The sequence below is a fragment of the Phocoena phocoena genome, chromosome 1, assembly GCF_963924675.1.
Source record: "Phocoena phocoena chromosome 1, mPhoPho1.1, whole genome shotgun sequence".
Lineage (NCBI taxonomy): Eukaryota > Metazoa > Chordata > Mammalia > Artiodactyla > Phocoenidae > Phocoena > Phocoena phocoena.
In genome coordinates, this window is record NC_089219.1 from 16,148,239 (window position 1) to 16,171,738 (window position 23,500).

The 23,500-nt window shown below is 37.9% G+C and overlaps 1 protein-coding gene across 1 annotated transcript in view; it reads right to left on the minus strand.

The window, feature by feature from the left end:
• Window positions 1-23,500, minus strand: part of EIF4G3 (eukaryotic translation initiation factor 4 gamma 3) — a 370,135-nt gene that overhangs the window by 185,120 nt on the left and 161,515 nt on the right. The window lies entirely within an intron of this gene.

Consider the following 23,500-nt stretch of genomic DNA (forward strand, 5'->3'; position numbering starts at 1 on the left):
TCATCACACTACTCAGAACGGTGAGCAATTTAAAACTTATGAATAATTTATTTCTGGAAGTTTCCATGTAGTATTTTCAGACTGTGGTTGACTGCCGTTAACTGAAACCTCGGAAAGTGAAATTGCAGATAAGGGGGGAATACTGTACTTTATACTGAAGCATAAACTTCTGGCTGTCAAGATAATACACACAGAATTGAGATGTACCCCTTATGAAAACACAGAGAAATCTCTTTCTACACTTCAAAAAGTTACATAAGAACTTAGCCCTCTCATAACTAGTGTATTACAGAAAGGAACAGCAGCCAATTGTTTTCACAGAAGACGCTGAAAACATGCATGCTGGCCATATTTGATCTTATTCAATCTTTTCACCAATATCTTCAACACTAGAGCCATATAAGTAAACACACAACTAACTGCAAAAGAAGTATGTGAATTAACATTCAGGCTCAAGTTCTTTCATTCAGTAATACCACCCTTACTGTCCACACATAGCTGGTGCTCTATCAATACTGAAACTCTATCATTGCTCTCAAAATGAATATTAATAAAACAAAGAATTTATTTTCCTTTAGCTTGGAATTACTCTTTTAAACAAACAAAAAATCATCAAGTACTTCTCATATTTAAATTGTGTGTATGAAAAGAGCTGATGCATACTCTGTACACAAGCAGTTTCACCTGAATGCAAAGCATAACATCTGATGACTGCCACACATGGATGTGATTCCTCTCTTACAACGTATGCCATTGTGGCATTAGCAATATATATGTATATTTTTCTTGTTGTTGTTAATGGACTCAGGTCCTTTTTATTTTTTATTTTATTTTTTTTAATTTTTGGCTGCCTTGGGTCTTCCTTACTGCGCGCGGGCTTTCTGTAGTTGCGGCGAGAGGAGGCTACTCTTCACTGCAGTGCGCGGGCTTCTCATTGCGGTGGCTTCTCTTGTTGCAGAGCACAGGCTCTAGGCGCATGGGCTTCAGTAGTTGCAGCACGTGGGCTCAGTAGTTGTGGCACGCTGGCCCTAGGGCACGTGGGCTTCAGTAGTTGTGGCGTGTGGGCTCTAGAGCACAGGCTCAGTAGTTGTGGCGCACGGGCTTAGCTGCTCTGCAGCATGAGGGAATCTTTCCGGATCAGGGATTGAATCCCCTGCATTGGCAGGCTGATTCTTAGCCACTGTGCCACCAGGGAAGTCTCCCATTTTGCAATATGTTAATAGGTGCATTGATAAAGAAATTTTGCCAATACCTCGCACAGCTTTCTTGCGGAGAATCTGTCCATTCTTTGTGAATAGTTTTAGAAATTTCAAGGAATGATTTTGACTTGTACCTGTTGTTGAGGCAGGGAGTACAACCGTGAAAGATGCCTCTATGCTTTTCCTCTCTTCTCTGCATTTAATGACATGATTAACCAAGTTTATTGATTAAATTATTCTCGAGTAACTTCTTCAATATACTATTACACCTTGTTGAAAAACACTGCAAAAGCCTGAATGGGAACGTTCTATGAACATGTTTCATAACATCAAATGTATAGAGAAGCAGGGATAGTCGTTTTGATAGTCATAATAGATTTTGTTCATACTTTCCTTTTCAAATACTTTCAAAGTTATCACAAAGATTTACTTCTCCAAGACTATATACATGAACGCTTTATATTTAAATGGCAATCCAGTTCACTGTACAAATTTACAAGTTGAGACATAGTCTCATTTTCATCATTACTTTCAAGTTTCAATGAACTCTCTTAAGTCACTGACTTTTTTTATGAACTGCAGGTAACAACAAAAACTAGCAAATGGTGGTAACTGACTCTCTGTTAACGGAATGCCAGTGACGGAAGACAAGCCAATCAAAACACACTTTGTACTGCATACATAACCTTTACGTCCATAATAACTCTTTAAAAAACAGTGATTGTGACAATTAAAGATAGAAATCTGAGGTTGAATCCCATTACAACACAGAACACACTAACAGCAACTCAGGTCCAGATGCTGACGGTTTTCAAAATAAGGATGTGTGAAAAAATTAATAAGATTTTCAATTTTCAAAATAGAAGGGAATTAAGCAAACAAAAATAATTATAGCATTTAGATAGCTCTTAATATGTTTCAGAAACCATTCTAAGCACTTCACATATGACAAGGAGATGAAAGGTTATTTCTTAAAACACTCACTTCCCCTTAAATAAATACTGCCGTAAAGACTAAATTCAATACTGTGCGCGTGTGTGCAGGCACACATACATCTGGTTTAAAAATTATGTAGCCAGAGCCTTTCAAAGAGCTATCAGGTGACACTTGCCAAATTTTAAATAAGCTTATCCTTTTATTCCACAACTCCATTTCAAGAAATTGACCCTAAAGATAAATTCATAATAGCAAAAAATAAAGAAGCACTCTGAATACAGAGTGCTTACATAAATGTCTTATAAATGTCTCCATTTATAAGAGAGAGGTTAAAGTAAGCTATATTCAGTCAAAGAGAGAATGTAGTGTAATCTCTGAGCTAAGAAAGAATGACGTAAATCTACATACACTGTCATGGAAAGGTATCTACAATATTAAGTGACATAAGCAAATCATAGAATTAGTAAGAATAAAAATCCTATTTGTGTAGTGTTTTTTGATATATGTTAATAGTATACTCAAAGATGTCTTGGGAAGACATATAGCAAACTTAAAATTGCTACTTCGCAGAAACAGAACTGAAAGGGCGATACAGGACACAACTTGCAGGTTTTATTTTATACACTCTGTATTAAGGGCACACCTCATTTTACTGTGCTGCGTGTTACTGTACTTCACAGATACTTTGATTTTTACAAATTGAAGGCTTGCAGGAACCCTGCATCAAGCGTGTCTTTTTTTTTTAAGTATAGTTGATTTACAATGTTGTATTAGTTTCAGGTGTACAGCAAACTGATTCAGTTATATGTATCTACATATATTCTTGTTCAGATTCTTTTCCATTATAAGGTTATTACAAGGTATTGAATATAGTTCCCTGTGCTATATAAGCATGATTATCAACTCTGTTTTCCCAGTAACACTTGCTCACTTCATGTCTCTGTGTCACATTTTGGTAACTCTCGCAATATTTTAAACGTTTTCATTATTATTATTATATTTGCTATGGTGACCTGTGATCAGCGATCTTTAAGGTTACTATTATAATTGTTTTGGGGCACCATGAACTGCACCCATATAAGTCAGCGAACTTAATCCATAAATGTTCTGTGTATTCTGACTGCTCCACTGACAAGCTGTTCCCCATCTCTCTCACTCTCCTCGGGCCTCCCTATTCCCTGAGACACAACAGTATTGAAATTAGGCCAATTAATAACCCTGAGTTGGCCTCCAAGTGTTCAAGTGAAAGAAGAGTCCCATGTCTCTGACTTTAAATCAAAAACTAGAAATGATTAAGCTTAGTGAGGAAAGCATGTCGAAAGCTGAGATGGGCAGAAAGATAGGCCTCTTGTGCCAGTTAGCCAAGTTATGAATGCAAAGGAAAAGTTACTTCTTGAACGAAATTAAAACTGCTATTTCAGCGGACACACGAATGATAAGAAAACAAAACAGCCTTATTGCTGATATGGAGAAAACTTTAGTGGTCTGGTTAGAAGATCAAACCGGCAACAACATTCCTTTAAGCCAAAACCTAACCTAGAGCAAGGTCCTAACTCTCTTTGGTTCTGAAGGCTGAGAGAAGTGAAGAATTTGCAGGAGGAAAAGAAGTTTAACGCTAGCAGAGGTGGTTGGTTCATGAGGTTTTAGGAAAGAGGCTTGTATTTGTATGTCTCCATAACATACAAATCCAAGGTGAAGCCACAAGTGCTGATGTTGAAGCTGCAGCAAGTTACCCATAATATCTGACTAAGGGAAGGAATGAAGGTGGCTACACTAAACTACAGATTTTCAGTGTAGATGAAACAGCCTTCCATTTAAGAAGATGCCATCTAGGACTTTCACAGCTAGAGAGGAGAAGTCAACGTCTGGCTTCAAAGCTTCAAAAGACTGGCTGACTCTCTTGTTAGGGGCTAATGCATCTGGTGACTTTTAGCTGAAGTCCGTGCTCATTTATCATTCCGAAAATCCTAGGACCCTTAAGAATTCTGCTAAATCTAGTCTGCCTGCGTTCTATACGTGGAACAACAAAGCCTGGATGACAACACATCTGTTGACAGCACGGTTTACTGAATATTTTAAGCCCACTGTTGAGACCTACTGCTCAGAAAAAATGATGCCTTTCAAAATATTACAGCTCGTTGACAATGCACCTGGTCACCCAAGGGCTCCGAAGGAGATGTACGAGATTAATGATGCTTTCCTGCCTGCTCTCACAACATGCATTCTGCAGCCCATGAATCAAGGAGTAATTTCAACTTTCAGGTCTTATTATTTAATGAATACGTTTTGTCAGACTATTTAGCTGCCATAGATAGTGTGGTTCCTCTGATGGATCTGGGCAAAGTAAATTGAAAACCTTCTGGAAAGGATTCACCATTCTGGATGTCATGAAGAGCATTCGTGATTCATGAGAAGAGCTCAACATGTCAACAGTAACAGGAGTTTGGAAGAAGTTGATTCCAACCCCCCGCGGGGTTCCAGACTTCAATGGAGGAGTCACTGTAGATGTGGTAGAAACAGTAAGAGAACTAGAATTAGAAGTGGAGCCTGAAGATGTGACTGAATTGCTGCAATCTCATAATAGAACTCTGTGACAGATGAGGAGTTGCTTCTTACGGATGAGCAAAGAAAGGGTTTCTTGAGATGGACTCTAATCCTGGTGAAGATCTGTGAAGACTACTGAAATGACAACAGAGGATTCGGAATATTACATAAATTTAGCTGATAAAGCAGTGGCAGGTTTTGAGAGGACTGACTTCAGTTTTTTGGTTTTTGTTTTTTTAATTCTTATTTTATTTATTTATTTTTGCTGTGCTGGGTCTTCACTGCTGCACGTGGGCTTTCTCTAGCTGTAGTGAGCGGGGGCTCCTCTTCGTTGTGGTGCACGGGTGTCTCATTGCAGTGGCTTCTCTTGTTGTGGAGCACAGGCTCTAGGCATGCAGGCTTCAGTAGTTGTGGCTCACAGACCGTAGAGCACAGGCTCAGTAGTTGTGGCACGTGGGCTCAGTAGTTGTGGCTCGCAGACCCTAGAGCGCAGGCTCAGTATTTGTGGCGCACGGGCTTAGTTGCTCCGCGGCATGTGGGATCTTCCCGGACCAGGGATTGAGCCCGTGTCCCCTGCACTGACAGGCAGATTCTTATCCACGGTGCCACCAGGGAAGCCCTGACTTCAGTTTTGAAAGACGTTCTACTGTGGGTAAAATGCTGTCAAACAGCCTCGCTTGCTACAGGGAAGTCGTTCATGAAAAGAAGAGTCAGTTGATGCGGCAGACTTCAATATTATTTTATTTTAAGACATTGCCACGGGCACCCCAGCCTTCAGCAGCCACCACCCTGGTCAGCCAGCAGTACCAACATCGAGGCGAGACCCTCCAGCAGCAAAAAGATGATGACTTGCTGAAGGCTCAGATGATGGTTAGCATTTTTCACAATAAAGTACAGTTGACCCTCAAAAAACAGGGGTTTGATCTGTGTGGGTCCAGTTACATGCGCATATTTTTCAATAAGTACTACAGTGCTTCACGATGTATGTACAACAAGTCGTTGCGCTGCGCATCCTGCTGATACAGCACTGTTCGTCAAGTACACCTCAGTAAAACTGGGGAAATAAATAAACACTACAGTACTACACAATCTGTGGCTGCTTGAATCTGCAGACGTGGAACCAGGGATACAAAGTGCCAGCTATGGGACTTCAACATCCATGGATTTTGGTATGTGTGGTGGGCCCTGGAACCAATCTCCCAAGTTGTTCAAGGGTCCACGGTGTTTTTTAATTAAGGTACGTACATTGGTTTTCTTAGACATAATGCTATTGCACACTTTATGCACTACAGTATAGTGTTAACATAACTTTTATATGCACTGGGAAACCAAAAAATTTGTGTGAATTGCATCACTGCAATATTCGCTTTATTGTAGTGTTCTGGAACCAAATCCACAATATTGCCGTGGTATGCCTATATGTATTTTTCGTTTTTCATAAGAATTGATTACTTTTATAATAAAAACTCATTGAAGATAAACTCTGTGATAGCTTCCCTTCCTTTCAACTTCCCTTCATGTGATAGAAAATAGTAAAGCAAACCAGAAAATCCAGTAGGTCTGTATTTTGCGAAGTTTTAAATATTTCTGGAAAACAACTGAAATATCGTCTCATAAATCACAATCGAAACTAAATCAACAGTATTTATGGAAATGTAACACAAAGACACTATGCTGTGGGCTATGTGCCTAAATGAGGCCAATAATATATGTTTACTGGTGTTTTAAGCTTCAAGAAATCCACAATTTAATCAATAAAGAGATAGATAATAGATGTACGTATATTTACTCAGCCATACAGTATAATCCTTTGTAGTCATTAAAAAAAGATACAGAGGAGCATTTAATGACATGGAAAGAATGATATTGAGAGAGAATGCTGAAATAAGCACATATATGTATAAAATGTTGGTAGTATCTCAAGTCACTAGAGAAATACCAAAATTACTTAATAAATTGTGTTGGGATGACTAGATAATCATCTAGGGGGAAGGAGGATATACGCTCAACTCATGATACCAAAAAATTCCAGATTGATTAAAAATGTTGGAATGTAAAACATGACACTTTAAAGGTACCAGAGGCAAATCTATTTCTGTCATCTTAGAGCTGGGAATTACTTTTTTTTTTTAATAAATTAATTTTATTTATTTATTTTTGGCTGTGTTGGGTCTTTGTTGCTGCGTGCAGGCTTTCTCTAGTTGAAGCGAGCAGGGGCTACTCTTTGTTGAAGTGCGTGGGCTTCTCATTGCGGTGGCTTCTCTTGTTGCGGATCACGGACAGGCTCTAGGCGTGCGGGCTTCAGTAGTTGTCGCTCGTGGGCTCTAGAGCGCAGGTTAAGTAGTTGTGGCGCACGGGCTTAGCTGGTCCGCGGCATGTGGGATCTTCCCGGACCAGGGCTCGAACCCCTGTCCCCTGCATTGGCAGGCGGATTCTTAACCACTGTGCCACCAGGGAAGCCCTACTTTTAAAATCTAAATAAAAACAGTACCTATGGATACACCAAATATTTTTTTTAAATAGACTATTACCATAAATTTATAAAAGTTCTCAATTTTAATATTTTTCTTTATAACTATATGTGTATATACATATATATGCGTAAATGTGTTCCTTCATTCTTATTAACTAGCTATTAGAGGATATAAATAGTGAGAAACTCTTCTATCAAATAAATGTTTGACATCTAAATCTGGCCAGAGAAGTAAAGATAATACCTTAAAGTCTAGACCAGCACTTTGACCATACTGGCATCCACAATGCTTCGAAGCACCTTCAGCCTCTTACAGTTGTGTTCCTGAGAGCTACACAACCAGTGTAAATAAAAATTTCTGTAATGAACTTTTTCATCTTGCAAAACTGAAACTGTACAACCACTGGCCCAATTTAAATTTTATTTATACACATTTTAATCACTTAGAATTTAAATTTAAATAACCAGATATGGCTAGTTGCTACCATACTATACAGCACAGATGCAGAAAGCTGTTAATTCCAAAATTTTACTCTTCTCATGTCTACCTTTTATATCTTTACAAATGTAACTCTAATTTTACAGAAGTACAGTAACATCCCATAAGCAAGAGTCCACGATAAAACGCTGGAGAGAGAAGCAGAGACATATCACTGAACTGGACATGCAGTCTTAAGCATATTACAATTGTCCCTTGCTATCCCCTCCGGGGCTTGATTCCAAGACCCTCGTGGATACCAAAACCCACAGATGCTCAAGTCTCATATAAAGCAGTTTTAGTACAGCAAGCCCTCCATATGCGCAGGTTCAGAACCCACAGATACAGAGCGCCAAATGTACTTGTTTTCCTCAGCTAACTAAAACTTTATGGCACTGATTCTCAGAATGTGGACTGCAGAGCCCTAGTGATGAGAAGGCCTGGGAGAGAAAACAGTCTCACGATATTAATGCCAAGATGTTGTTGTGTTGACATTTGCACTAATGACAGAAAAACAAGAAGGGTAAAACTACTGGTGCCTTAGTAAAAATCAAACCAGTGGCAATCCTTGTATTCCTCACTCCTACACTCTCACCATGTGCTCACACACACAAAAAAAAGAGCGAGTACTTAAGTATGTCATTTATGTGACAGTAAAAATCATTAATTTTTATTCTGAGATAATTATAGAGTCACGTGGAGTTTAAAACATAATACAAAGAGTTTCTATATGCTCTTCATCTAGTTTTCCTTAATGGTAAAATCTTATGTAAGTATAGTACAATACCAAACCTTGAAAAATGACATTGATACGATCCAGCAACCTTATTCAGATTTCTCCAGTTCTACGTGCACACACATTTTCGTGTATATTTAGTTCTGGGCAATTTTATTACATTTATAGGTCCCTGTCACCACTGCTACAGTCACAATACAGAAAAGGTTCTTCACGGAGATCCTTTGCACTACCCTATAAAAGCCATAGGCACCTTCTTTCCTTCCTCTTTTCTACCTTCACCTAACCTTTAGGAACCACTAACCTATTCTCCATCTCTGTAATTTGATCATATAGAGATGTCATAAAAATGACATCACGAAGTAAGGAAGCTTTAGAACATGTTTTTTTAATATACTGTGTGACCAAATGAGAGAAAACAACTGAAACACTTCTGCAGTATATTGGGGTTAGCAGGTTATATCAAGAAAAAGCATTTATAAGACTGTTTAAGTTACAAGCTGAACTAGGTGCTTTCTCCGTGTAACACCATTTTACTTGAAAGAATAAATAAGAGACAAACTATGCTTATGCAGACCTTGATACACGGCAGACATTTTATTGAAAATGAACAAAGTGAACTTATTGTATTGAGGAAAATGGAAAGTATTTGTTACCAATGATAAAATTCAAGCTTTCAAATGAAAATTCAACTTTTAGGAAATGGGTAACTATCACCATGAGCTTGGCATATTCCCAACATGTAGACTTTCCAGATAAGAATGTGATTTTTTTTATACTGTATAATAAAACAGTACGTGAAAGATCCACATAACTCAGTCAAGCAATATTTTACAAATGACCCACGCACGATGGTATACAAAGTATATAATTAATTCAAGTGCAAGACAGACCAATAGATTTTAATGTAACAGAGTACCAAAAGTTGACTAATATGGATTCAGATTCCATACTGCAACTAACGTTTAAGAAACTACCACTTTTTGAGCTTGGTATAGTATCAAAGAATAACCACAACTTTCTGAAGAGGCTGTATAAAATACGCCTCCCTTTCCCAGTTACATCCCTGTGTAAGACTGTATCTTCCTCATATACTTCAACTGAAATAACACTGTAACAGGTCGAGTGCAGAAGCAGATATAAGATTCCAGCTAACTTCTATTAAGCCAGATAGTAAAAGATTTGCAAAGCTTTGAATAATACAATTCTTCTCATCAATTTTTTTTGTTTCAGAAAATATTTTTTCAAAAAAATGTATTATCAGGTTTACAAAAATAGGTTTAAATTTATTTTAAAACAATATTTTTAAATTCCTCAGTTTTAATTTCTAATACAGTAAATATTAACAAATATAAGACAAAATATTGAGAACCCCAAACATTTTTATTTAAGAGTACAAAGAAGCCCTGAATCTAAAAGTTTTGAGAACACTGACCTAGATTAATACTAGAGGTGAAAGGGATCTTTCTTTACTTATTGCTATTAAAATATTAAACATTCACTTTGTTTCCCTATCCTTAAGTTTTTCCTCAAAACAAAACTTTCCATTCCTGATGGCTGAGCGACAGTTTGTTTTCACTCTCCCAAATTTCCACATTAATGTGGTTTAGTGTGAACCTAAAATAATTTCCATCCGCACTGCTTCCAGGAACCTTCAATCTTTCAAAAACTGTCTTCCTGAGCTCTACATAACCACATTCAAAAGAATAGGAAATGTAGTGGTGTTTTTGCCTGTCCTTGCCCCAACCCCTACCTGGCATGGCACAATCTGGAGGAAGACATCCAATTCCCACTTCCTCCTTCAGAACAGAAAGAAAAAGGCTGAACTTGTTTGTAACATTCTGGCTGGTCTGGGGACTGAGGGGTTGGTTTCTGTCTCACCTGACTCAGACCAATGATGGGAAGAGTGAAATAGCTTGGATATAAGATTGGGTCCCTGAAAGGAGTGGCACCTGCTGAACTACATGCAAGCTGCAGGAAGGCTTCAGACCTGCAGGCACCTGGGGCAAGAGACTACAGGCGGGAGAACACAACAGAACATTTAAGGCCTTGAGAAGAAGCCAGGGTAAGACTGAGCAATTAACAACATTTAAAAGGAGCCACATATACAGTAGAACTGGGGGGAAACCAAACACACAAGCCCGGGGAAGATGTATGCACAGAAAATGATGGCTGATGGTCCTCCCCTGCAAGAAGCCAGTTTTCAAATACTGGAAGGTATGGCTGTTTTTTCAACTGCTCAATTATCAACAGAAGATTACAAGGCATATAAATAAATAGGGAAACATGGCACATTCAAAGGAACACCATATATCTCTAGAAACTGACCTCAAAGAGACATACCCTTTGGAGTTACCTGACAAAGACTTTAAAACAACTGTCTTGAATATGCTCAATAAACTACAGGAAAACACGGAAACCTAAAGGAAATTAGAAAAACAATATATAAAGAAAATGAGAATATCAACAAAGAAATAGAAATTGTAAAAACAAGCAAACAATTTCTGGAGTAGAAAAATATAGTAACTGAATTTTAAAAATTTACTTGAAAGGTTCAACAGCAGATTCAAAGAGGCAGAAAAACAAACTGGTGACCTTGAGGACAAAACCTTTGAAATTATCAAGTTCAAGAAGAAAATCAAAAAAAAATAATAAAAAAGTAAACAGGGCTTCCCTGGTGGCGCAGTGTTTGAGAGTCCGCCTGCTGATGCAGGGGATACGGGTTCAGGCCCCAGTCTGGGAGGATCCCACATGCCGCCGAGTGGCTGGGCCCATGAGTCATGGTCGCTGAGCCTGCACATTCGGAGCCTGTGCTCCGCAACGGGAGAGGCCACAACAGTGAGAGGCCTGCGTGCCGCAAAAAAAAAAAAAAGTAAACAGAGACTAAGGAACATAAGGGACCCGATCAAAAAACCAATACGTGCTTATTCCAGAAGAGAGGAACCAAGATGGCGGAGTAGAAGGAAGTGCTCTCATTCCCTCTTTTTTGTTTTTTGTGTTTTTTTTGGCGGTACAAGGGCCTCTCACTGTTGTAGCCTCTCCCGTTGTGGAGAACAGGCTCCGGACGCACAGGCTCAGCGGCCATGGCTCACGGGCACAGCCGCTCTGCGGCATGTGGGATCCTCCCGGACCGGGGCGCGAACCCGTCTCCCCTGCACCGGCAGGCGGACTCTCAACCACTGCGCGACCAGGGAAGCCCCTCTCACTCCCTCTTGTGAGAACGCCAGAATCACAACTAGCTGCTGGACAATCATCGACAGGAAGACACTGGAACTTACCAAAAAAGATACTCCACATCCAAACACAAAGGAGAAGGCACAATGAGACAGTAGGAGGCGCGCAATCACGGTAAAATCAAATCCCATAACTGCTGGGTGGGTGACTCTCAGACTGGAGAACACTTACACTACAGAAGTCCACCCACTGGAGTGAAGATTCTGAGCCCCATGTCAGGCTTCCCAACCTGGGGGTCCAGCAACAGGAGGAGGAATTCCTAGAGAATCACACTTTGAAGCCTAGTGGGATTTGATTGCAGGACTTCAACAGGACTGGGGGAAACAGAGACTCCACTCTTGGAGAGCACACACAAAGTAGCGTGTGCATCGGGACCCAGGGGAAGGAGCAGTGACCCCAGGGGAGACTAAACCAGACCTACCTGCTAGTGTTGGACAGTCTCCTGCAGAGGCGGGGGGTGGCTGTGGCTCACCGTGGGGACAAGGACACTGGCAGCAGAAGTTCTGGGAAGTACTCCTTGAAGTGATCCCTCTCAGAGTCTGTCATTAGCCCCACCAAAGAGTCCAGGTAAGCTCCAGTGTTGGGTTGCCTCAGGCCAAACAACCAACAGGGAGGGAACCCAGCCCCACCCTCAACAGTCAGCAGATTAAAGTTTTACTGAGCTCTGCCCACCAGAGCAACAGACAGCTCTACCAAACACCAGTCCCTCCCAACAGGAAACTTACACAAGCCTCTTAGACAGCCTCATACACCAGAGGATAGACAGCAGAAGCAAGAACTACAATCCTGCAGCCTGTGGAAAAAACCCACATTCACAGAAAGATAGACAAGATGAAAAGGCAGAGGGCTATGTACCAGATGAAGGAACAAGATAAAACCCCAGAAAAACAGCTCAATAAAGTGGAGATAGGCAACCTTCCAGAAAAACAATTCAGAATAATGATAGTGAAGATGATCCAGAACCTCAGAAAAAGAATGGAGGCAAAGATCGAGAAGATGCAAGAAACGTTTAACAAAGACCTAGAAGAATTAAAGGACAGAGATGAACAATACAATAACTGAAATGAAAACCACACTGGAAGGAATCAGTAGCAGAACAACTGAGGCAGGAAGAATGGATAAGTGACCTAGAAGACAGAATATGGTGGAATTCACTGCCGTGGAATAAAGAAAAAGGAATGAAAAGAAATGAAGACAGCCTAAGAGAGCTCTGGAACAACATTAAATGCAACAACATTCGCATTATAGGGGTCCCAGAAGGAGAAGAGAGAGATAAAGGACCTGAGAAAATATTTGAAGAGATTATAGTTGAAAACTTCCCTAACATGGGAAAGGAAATAACCACCTAAGTCCAGGAAGCGCAGCGAGTCCCAGGCAGGATAAACCCAAAGAGAAACATGCCAAGACACATAGTAATCAAATTGGTAAAAATTAAAGAAAAAGAAAAATTAGCGAAAGCAGCAAGGGAAAAATGACAAATTACATACAAGGGAACTCCCATAAGGTTAACATTTGATTTCTCAGCAGAAACTCTACAAGTCAGAAGGGAGTGGCATGATATACTAAAAGTGATGAAAGGGAAGAAACTACAACCAAGATTACTCTACCTGGCAAGGATCTCATTCAGATTCGATGGAGAAATCAAAAGCTTTACAGACAAGCAAAAGCTAAGAGAATTCAGCACCACCAAACCAGCTCCACAACAAATGCTAAAGGAACTTCTCTAAGTGGGAAACACAAGAGAAGAAAAGGACCTACAAAAACTAACCCAAAACAATTAAGAAAATGGTAACAGGAATATACATATCCATAATGACCTTAAACGTGAATGGATTAAATGCTCCAACCAAAAGACACAGGCTTGCTGAATGGATACAAAAACAAGACCCATATATATGCTGTCTACAAGAGACCCACTTCAGACCAAGAGACACATACAGACTGAAAGTGAGGGGATGGAAAGAGATATTCCATGCAAATGGAAATCAAAAGAAAGCTGGAGTAGCAATACTATATCAGATAAAATAGACATTAAAATAAAGAATGTTGCAAGAGACGACAAAAGACACTACATAATGATCAAGGGATCAATCCAAGAAGAAGATATAACAATAATAAATATATATGCACCCAACATAGGAGCAGCTCAATACATAAGGCAACTGCTAACAGCTATAAAAAAGGAAATGGACAGAAAACACAATAATAGTGGGGGACTTTAACACCTCACTTACACCAATGGACAAATCATCTAAAATGAAAGTAAATAAACAGAAGTTTTAAATGACACAATAGCTCAGATAGATTTAATGGATATTTATAGGACATTCCATCCAAAAACAGCAGATTACACTTTCTTCTCAAGTGCACATGGAACATTCTCCAGGATAGATCACATCTTGGGTCACAAATCAAGCCTCAGTAAATTTAAGAAAACTGAAATCATATCAAGCATATTTTCTGACCACAACACTACGAAATTAGAGATGAATTACAGGGAAAAAAAGGTAAAAAAACACAAACACATGGAGGCTAAACAATACGTTACTAAATAACCAAGAGATCACTAAAGAAATCAAAGAGGAAATCAAAAAATACCTAGAGACAAATGACAATGAACACACGACGATCCAAAACCTATGGGATGCAGTAAAAGCACTTCTAAGGGGGAAGTTTATAGCAATACAATCCTACCTTAAGAAACAGGAAACATCTCAAATAAACAACCTAACCTTGCACCTAAAGCAATTAGAGAAAGAAGAACAAAAAAACCCAAAGTGAGCAGAAGGAAAGAAATCAGAAAGATCAGATCAGAAATAAATGAAAAAGAAATGAAGGAAACGATAGCAAAGATCAATAAAACTAAAAGCTGGTTCTTTGAGAAGACAAACAAAATTGATAAACCATTAGCCAGACTCATCAAGAAAAAAAGGGAGAAGACTCAAATCAATAGAATTAGGGGCTTCCCTGGTGGCGCACTGGTTGAGAGTCCGCCTGCCCATGCAGGGGACGCGGGTTCGTTCCCCGGTCCAGGAGGATACCACATGCCACGGAGCAGCTGGGCCCGTGAGCCATGGTCGCTGGGCCTGCACGTCCGGAGCCTGTACTCCGCCACGGAAGGAGCCACAGTGGTGAGAGGCCCGCGTACCGCAAAAAAAAAAATCAATAGAATTAGAAATGAAAAAGGAGAAGTAACAATTGACACTGCAGAAATACAAAGGATCATGAGAGATTACTACAAGCAACTCTATGCCAATAAAATGGACAACCTGGAAGAAATCGACAAATTCTTAGAAATGCACAACCTGCCGAGACTGAACCAGGAAGAAATAGAAAATATGAACAGATCAATCACAAGCAGTGAAACTGAAACTGTGATTAAAAATCTTCCAACAAACAAAAGCCCAGGACCAGATGGCTTCACAGGCGAATTCTATCAAACACTTAGAGAAGAGCTAACACCTATCCTTCTCAAACTCTTCCAAAATATAGCAGAGGGTGGAACACTCCCAAACTCATTCTACGAGGCCACCATCACCCTGATACCAAAACCAGACAAAGATGTCACAAAGAAAGAAAACTACAGGCCAATAACACTGATGAACATAGATGCAAAAATCCTCAACAAAATACTAGCAAACAGAATCCAACAATATATTAAATGGATCATACACCATGATCAAGTGGGGTTTATTCCAAGAATGCAAGGATTCTTCAATACACGCAAATCAATCAACGTGATACATCATATTAACAAACTGAAGGAGAAAAACCACATGATCCTCTCAATAGATGCAGAGAAAGCTTTCAACAAAATTCAACACCCATTTATGATAAAAACCCTGCAGAAAGTCAGCATAGAGAAAACTTTCCTCAACATAATAAAAGCCATATATGACAAACCCACAGCCAACATTGTCCTCAATGGTGAAAAACTGAAACCATTCCCACTAAGATCAGGAACAAGACAAGGTTGCCCACTCTCACTACTCTTATTCAACATAGTTTTGCAAGTTTTAGCCACAGCAATCAGAGAAGAAAAAGAAATAAAAGGAATCCAAATCAGAAAAGAAGTAAAGCTGTCACTGCTTGCAAATGACATGATACCACACATAGAGAATCCTAAAGATGCTACCAGAAAACTACTAGAGCTAATCAATGAATTTGGTAAAGTAGCAGGATACAAAATTAATGCACAGAAATCTCTGGCATTCTTATACACTAGTTATGAAAGTGAAATTAAGAAAACACTCCCATTTACCACTGCGACAAAAACAATAAAATATCTAGGAATAAACCTACCTAAGGAGACAAAAGACCTGTATGCAGAAAGTTTTAAGACACTGATGAGAGAAATTAAAGATGATACAAACAGATGGAGAGATATACCATGTTCTTGGATTGGAAGAATCAACATTGTGAAAATGACTCTACTACCCAAAGCAATCTACAGATTCAATGCAATCCCTATCAAACTACCACTGGCATTTTTCACAGAACTAGAACAAAAAATTGCACAATTTGTATGGAAACACAAAAGACCCTGAATAGCCAAAGCGATCTTGAGAATGAAAAACGGAGCTGGAGGAATCAGGCTCCCTGACTTCAGACTATACTACAAAGCTACAGTAATCAAGACAGTAATGTACTGGCACAAAAACAGAAATATAGATCAATGGAACAGGATAGAAAGCCCAGAGATAAACCCACGCACATACGGTCACCTTATCTTTGATAAGGGAGGCAAGAATATACAGTGGAGAAAAGACAGCCTCTTCAATAAGTGGTGCTGGGAAAACTGGACAGGTACATGTTAAAGTATGAAATCAGAACACTCCCTAACACCATACACAAAAATAAACTCAAAATGGATTAAACACCTAAATGTAAGGCCAGACACTATCAAACTCTTAGAGGAAAACATAGGCAGGACACTCTATGACATAAATCACAGCAAGGTCCTTTTTGACCCACCTCCTAGAGAAATGGAAATAAAAACAAAAATAAACAAATGGGACCTAATTAAACTTAAAATCTTTTGCACAGCAAAGGAAACCATAAACAAGACCAAAAGACAACCCTCAGAATGGGATAAAATATTTGCAAATGAAGCAACTGACAAAGGATTAATCTCAAAAATTTACAAGCAGCTCATGCAGCTCAATAACAAAAAAACAAACAACCCAATCCAAAAATGGGCAGAAGACCTAAATAGACATTTCTCTAAAGAAGATATACGAACTGCCAACAAACACATGAAAGAATGCTCAACATCATTAATCATTAGAGAAATGCAAATCAAAACTGCAATGAGATATCATCTCACACCAGTCAGAATGGCCACCATCAAAAAATCTAGAAACAATAAATGCTGGAGAGGGTGTGGAGAAAAGGGAACCCTCTTGCACTGCTGGAGGGAATGTGAACTGGGACAGCCACTATGGATAACAGTATGGAGGTTCCTTAAAAAGCTACAAATAGAACCACCATACGACCCTGCAATCCCACTACTGGGCATATACCCTGAGAAAACCATAATTCAAAAAGAGTCATGTACCAAAATGTTCATTCCAGCTGTATTTATAATAGCCAGGACATGGAAGCAACCTAAGTGTCCATCAACAGATGAATGGATAAAGAAGATGTGGCAAATATATACAATGGAATATTACTCAGCCATAAAAAGAAATGAAATTGAGTTATTTGTAGTGAAGTGGACAGACCTAGAGTCTGTCATACAGAGTGAAGTAAGTCAGAATGAGAAAAACAAATACCGTATGCTAACACATATATATGGAATCTAAGAAAAAAAAAAAGGTCATGAAGAACCTAGGGGTAAGACAGGAATAAAGACACAGACCTACTTGAACATGGACTTGAGGATATGGGTAGGGGGAAGGGTAAGCTGTGACAAAGTGAGAGAGTGGCATGGACATATATACACTATCAAACATAAAATAGGTAGCTAGTGGGAAGTAGCCGCATAGCACAGGGAGATCAGCTAGGTGGTTTGTGACCGCCTAGAGGGGTAGGATAGGGAGGGAGATGCAAGAGGGAATAGATATGGGGACATATGTATATGCATAACTGATTCACTTTGTTATAAATCAGAAACTAACACACCATTGTAAAGCAACTGTACTCCAATAAAGATGTTTTAAAAAATACAGTATATGTATAACTGAATCACTTTTCTGTACACCTGAAACCAACACAACACTGTTAATCAACTATACTCCAATATATAATGAAAATTAGAAAAAAAAATACAGAATAGAACCATAGGAAAAAAAAGCCATGAAACCAAGGTCAACAAAACTGACAAAACTTTAGCTAGACTGAATAAGAGAAAGAAAAATAAGAGAGATAAATAAATGAAATCAGAAATCAACAAGGGGACATTTTAACTGATTTTACAGAAATAAAAAGGATTATAAACAGAATGCCATAAATAATTATACACCAAAATCTAGATAACCTATATGAAATGGACAAACTCCTAGAAGCACACAACCTATGAAAACTGAATCATGAAAAAATAGAAAAACTAAACGGACCTACAACTGGAAAGGAGACTGAATTACTCGTCAAAAACCTTGCAACAAAGACAAGCCCAGGACTGCATGGTTTTACTGGTGAATTTTACCAAACATTTGAAGAATTAACAACAATCCTCCTCAAATTCTTCTAAAAAACTGAAGAAGAGAGAACACTTCCAAACTCATACTATGAGTCTAACATTATCCTGATACTAAAGACAGATAAAAACAATACAAGAAAAGTACAGACTAATATTCCTAATGTAAATATCCACAACAAAATACTAGCAAACAGAATTCAATAGCACATCAAAAGGATTATACACCATAACCAAGTGAGATTTATTCCTGAAATGCAAGGTTGATTTAACAAACAAAAATCAATCAATATAATACCTCCACACTAACAAAATGAAGAGAAAACAATCACAAGATCATTTGAACTGATGCAGAAAAACCATCTGATAAACTTCAACACCCTTTCATGATAAAAATACTCAACATACTAGGAATAGAAGAAAACTACTTCAATATAATAGAGGCCATACATGAGAAGTTCACATCTAATATCATACTCATTGGTGAAAGACTGCAAGCTTTTCCTTTAAGATCAGGAATAGGACAAAGATGCCTGCTTACACCACAACTATTCAACATAGTACTGGAAATTCTATCCAGAGCAATTAGACAAGAAAAAAAAATAAAAAGAATCCAAATTAGAAAAAAAAAAAATTATCTCTGTTTATAGACAGCATAATCTATGCAGAGAACCCTAAGGATTTCATAAAAGTCTGTTAGAAGTAACAAGCAAATTCACCAAAGTTACAGTATAAATAATAAACACATAAAAACTAGTTCTTTCTATACATTAACAATAAATCTGAAAAGGAAATTAGGAAAACAATTCCATTTAGATTGGGAGTTTGGGATTAGCAGATGCAAACTATTATATATAGAATGAATAAACAACAAGGTCCTACTGTATAGCACAGGGAACTACAGTCAATATCCTGTGATAAACCGTAATGCTAAAGACTATGAAAAAGAATGTATATATATATATATATATATATATATATATATATATATATATATATATATCTGTAACTGAATCACTTCGCTGTACAGCAGAAATTAACACATTGTAAATTAATTATACTTCAATCAATTTTATAAAAAGAAAATTCCATTTATAATAGAATCAAAAGAATAAAATACTTTGAAATAAAATTAACCAAGGAAGTGAAAGACTTGTACACTGAAAACTATAAAATGTTGCTTAATGAAATTAAAGAAGACATAAATAAATGGAAAGAGATTCCATGTTCATGAACTGGAATACTTAATATTGTTAAGATGTCAATACTTCACAAAGTAATTTACAGGTTCAATACAATCCCTATCAAATCCCAATGACATGTTTTGCAGCTATAGAAAACTCCATCCAAAAGTTCACATGGAATCTCAAGGGACTCTGAAAAGCCAAAATAATCTTGGAAAAGAAGAACAAAGTTGGAGATCTCAAACATCCTGATTTCAAAACTTATTACAAGTCTACAGAAATCAAAACAATGTGATACTGGCATAAAGATAGACGTATAAACAAATGGAAGAGAAAGAAGACTCCAGAAATAAACCCTCATATGTATGACCAAATTATTTTTGACAAGGGTACCAAAACTACTCAATGGGGAAAGGACAGTCTTTTAAAACAAATGGTATTAGAAAAACTGGATATCCACATGCAAAAGAAGGAGGCTGGACCCTTACCTTTCACCATACACAAAAATTAACTCAAAATGTATAAAAGACCAAATCCTAAGCGCTAAGAGTATAAAAATCTTAGGAGATAATATAGGGAGAAAGTTTTATGATACTGGATTTAGCAATGATTTTTGGATATGACACCAAGAATACAAGAAACAAAAGGAAGGGAGATACACTGGACTGTGTCAAAACTAAAAACTACCAGGCATCAAAGGACACAATGAGGGAAAAACTCACAAAACTGGAGAAAATATTTGTAAATCATGTATCTGAAAACAAGTTAATATACAGAAATCCTACAATTCAACAACAACAAAAAACCTGATTGAAAAATGGGTAAAGAATTTGAATAGACATTTCTCCAAAGAAGGTACGCAAATAGCCAGTAAGCACATGAAAAGATATTCAACATTGCTGATCACTGGAGAAAAATGCAAATCAAAACTACAATGACATACTAACTCACACCCATTAGGATGGCTACTAAAGAAAAAAAGAAAGATAATACAGAAAATAACAAATGTTTGGTTAGGATGTGGAGAAACTGGAACCCTTGTGTGTTGCTGGTACACATGTAAAACAGTGCAGCCAGTATGGAACACAGAATGACAGTTCTCCAAAAATGGAAAATAGAATTGTCAGGTAGTTGAGCAATTCTATTTCTGGTATATATGCAAAAGATTTAAAAGCACAGCCTTGAAGAGATGTTTATATACCTATGTTCACAGAAGTATTCACAATAGCCAAAAGGTGGAAGCAACTCAAGTGTCCAGTGACAGGTGAATGGATAAACAAAATGTATATACATATAATGGAGTATTATTCAGTCATAAAAAGGAAATTCTGATACATGCAACAACATGAATGAACCTTGAAGACATTATGCTAAGTGAAGTAACCCAGTCACAAAAAGACAAACAGTGTATGATTCCACTTATGAGGTACTTCGACTAGTCAAATTTAAAGACAGAAAACAGAATGGTTGTTGCCACATGGTTGGGGAAGAGGAGGTGGGTGTTATCATTTAATGGGTAGAGTTTCAGTTATACGAGATGAAAAGAGTTTTAGAGACAGATGGTAGTGACGGTTGCACAAATATGTGGATGTACTTAATATCACTGAACTATACAGTTTTAAATGGTTAAGACAGCAAATTTTATATGTATTTACCACATTTTAAAAAATTTTAAAGTAGCAACACACATTATCACAAGGTCTGATCACAAACAACTTTGTTTTGACAGCATTTATTCAACTCCATCAATTAGCTGTCAGACTAATACATATCTGTATATACACATATATACTTGCTTATTTATATCTCATTGAATTTTAAGCAGTACTTGATCAAGTAGACCTCTCTAAACAATGACAACTTGATATGTCACTGTAATCCACCTGAAACTCATAAATGGTAGCTAAATGTAAAAAAATCACCTAATACAGTCTTTAAAATCATCATTTAATGATCTGCACAACACACAATGCCTTTTATATATTTCAGTGAAGGGAAAAGCCAAGTTCTTATCTTTTATTTCCAAGAAAGGAGAGTAACACAGAGAATCAGACCCAGGCAGAATATATATTCAACTACCTCATAAAGAGGTTTTAAATGAAAACAAAAAAAAATTTCCCCTCACCACACTGGATATCATCAAAGAAACACTACAAATGACCATAGGAAATAGAAATAATTCCTCCATTACAGAGGAAAACATTGTTTCTGCATGTCATTCAGGGTTCAGTAAGACATCTGTTGCAACTAACTGTCAATCTTACAAGAAGTGGAGAACCACTTTCCCTTTTCCCAAATCTGAATTTATCTGCTGTGGAATAGCTGAGTTTACTTGACATCCTTTTGTAACTTCTTCTCTGGAACATGCCCAAGCACCATGGCTGAACCTTAGATTTTCAGGCCGACAATTTTAACACTGAGAAACAACCAATTTTTTCATTTATCTATTGTGATAGGTCAGATATGGAACCACAAATAGCCAGTGCAATTGCTGGAATTACTTTCAAATGGGGTTCAAGTCAGTACCATTTACACGGAGTGAATTAGAAGGTATGTCCTTCCAGGTATATTAAATTCCTAATGACTGCACCAAGTAAAAAGATGCTAAAAGAGAAATCCCAGTAAATATTCAAAATAAAAACAAATCTTCTCATGTTTCCTTAATATTTTTTTGAAACTAATGAAGCAAATTAAAACAGTGCAATAGCTGTTTAATGCACAAGTCATTTTTTTCATCCACCATAAAAAGGTATGTGTTTCCCATAGTATCAAACACTGTAAGTAATGTAATCTTATAGACTACTAGACTAATTAAATATTCCCACTTAAACATTCCTGTAAACAGAATGCTGGCATTATTTCTTCCTAATGAATCCATTTTTCCTTTCCCTTTCGAAATAATCTCAGACTCAAGTTCATATGCTGTACCTCGAAAAGCAACACTCAAATGTCAAAAAGAATTAATCACGGTGACTCACTGCCTCCCAGACAAATAAGAAGATTATGATTACTAGATATGCTCAGGTTTCCAAGTGCTTTCTCTTTCAGAGCCAAGCATGTAAATAGGTACACAGGGTAATAATAATCACATTTTGACACACTGAAAGACTTAATTACAGTACCCATTGGTGCCAGCCCTGAGTACAAGGTGAGTAAATCAAGAATATCAGAGTAACACTACAAATATCCTAAGTTAATATTAATAAAATCCAGCAAATATACATCACTAACATTTCTATTTCAAAAAAGCATGTGCGGGCTTCCCTGGTGGCGCAGTGGTTGAGAGTCCACCTGCCGATGCAGGGGACACGGGTTCGTGCCCCGGTCCGGGAAGATCCCACATGCCACACAGCGGATGGGCCCGTGAGCCATGGCCGCGGAGCCTGCGCGTCCGGACCCTGTGCTCCGCAACGGGAGAGGCCACAACAGTGAGAGGCCTGCGTATCGCAAAAAAAAAAAGGCATGTGCTTTAACTTCACAAAAAGGAAAAGTTCGTACATAAAACTTTCATACATAAATACCTCAATGATGACCCTGAAGCACCCAAAAGGAGTATTTGTCCAGAATACAAGCTAAAGTGTAATTGTGCAGAATTATTTTCTGGATAATTAGAAGGCTATCTTCTTCTCCTAACCTTTCATTTAAATATCAAAGCTTTCATATTTACATTGAAAGAAGTGAAATAGTACTGGCCAACTATAATTTCAAAGTTATCTACAAGGGAGAACACTCATCAGTGGGTCTGCATTATGATTCTTCTATCTTGGGATGCTAAATGTAGTAAGAAAACAAAAATCCCCTACAAGCTATTTTTAGATCATCACTGAGCTGGTTAAATAAATATTATGCCTGCTGTGTAATGTGACTCCCTTAGTACTTACTCTGCCGATAATAAACAGACATCATGCACACTCTATCACATGAGACAGGTTTAGAAAACAGCTGAGTCACCCACCAATAGCCTTCCTGCTCCCAGTAACTCAGTGGAAATTTCTGTCTCACTACAACACTTGGCTTCTCCCATTCCCACTAATAAGTTACAATTCCCTTAAATCCTTCCCTCAATAATATCGACCAGT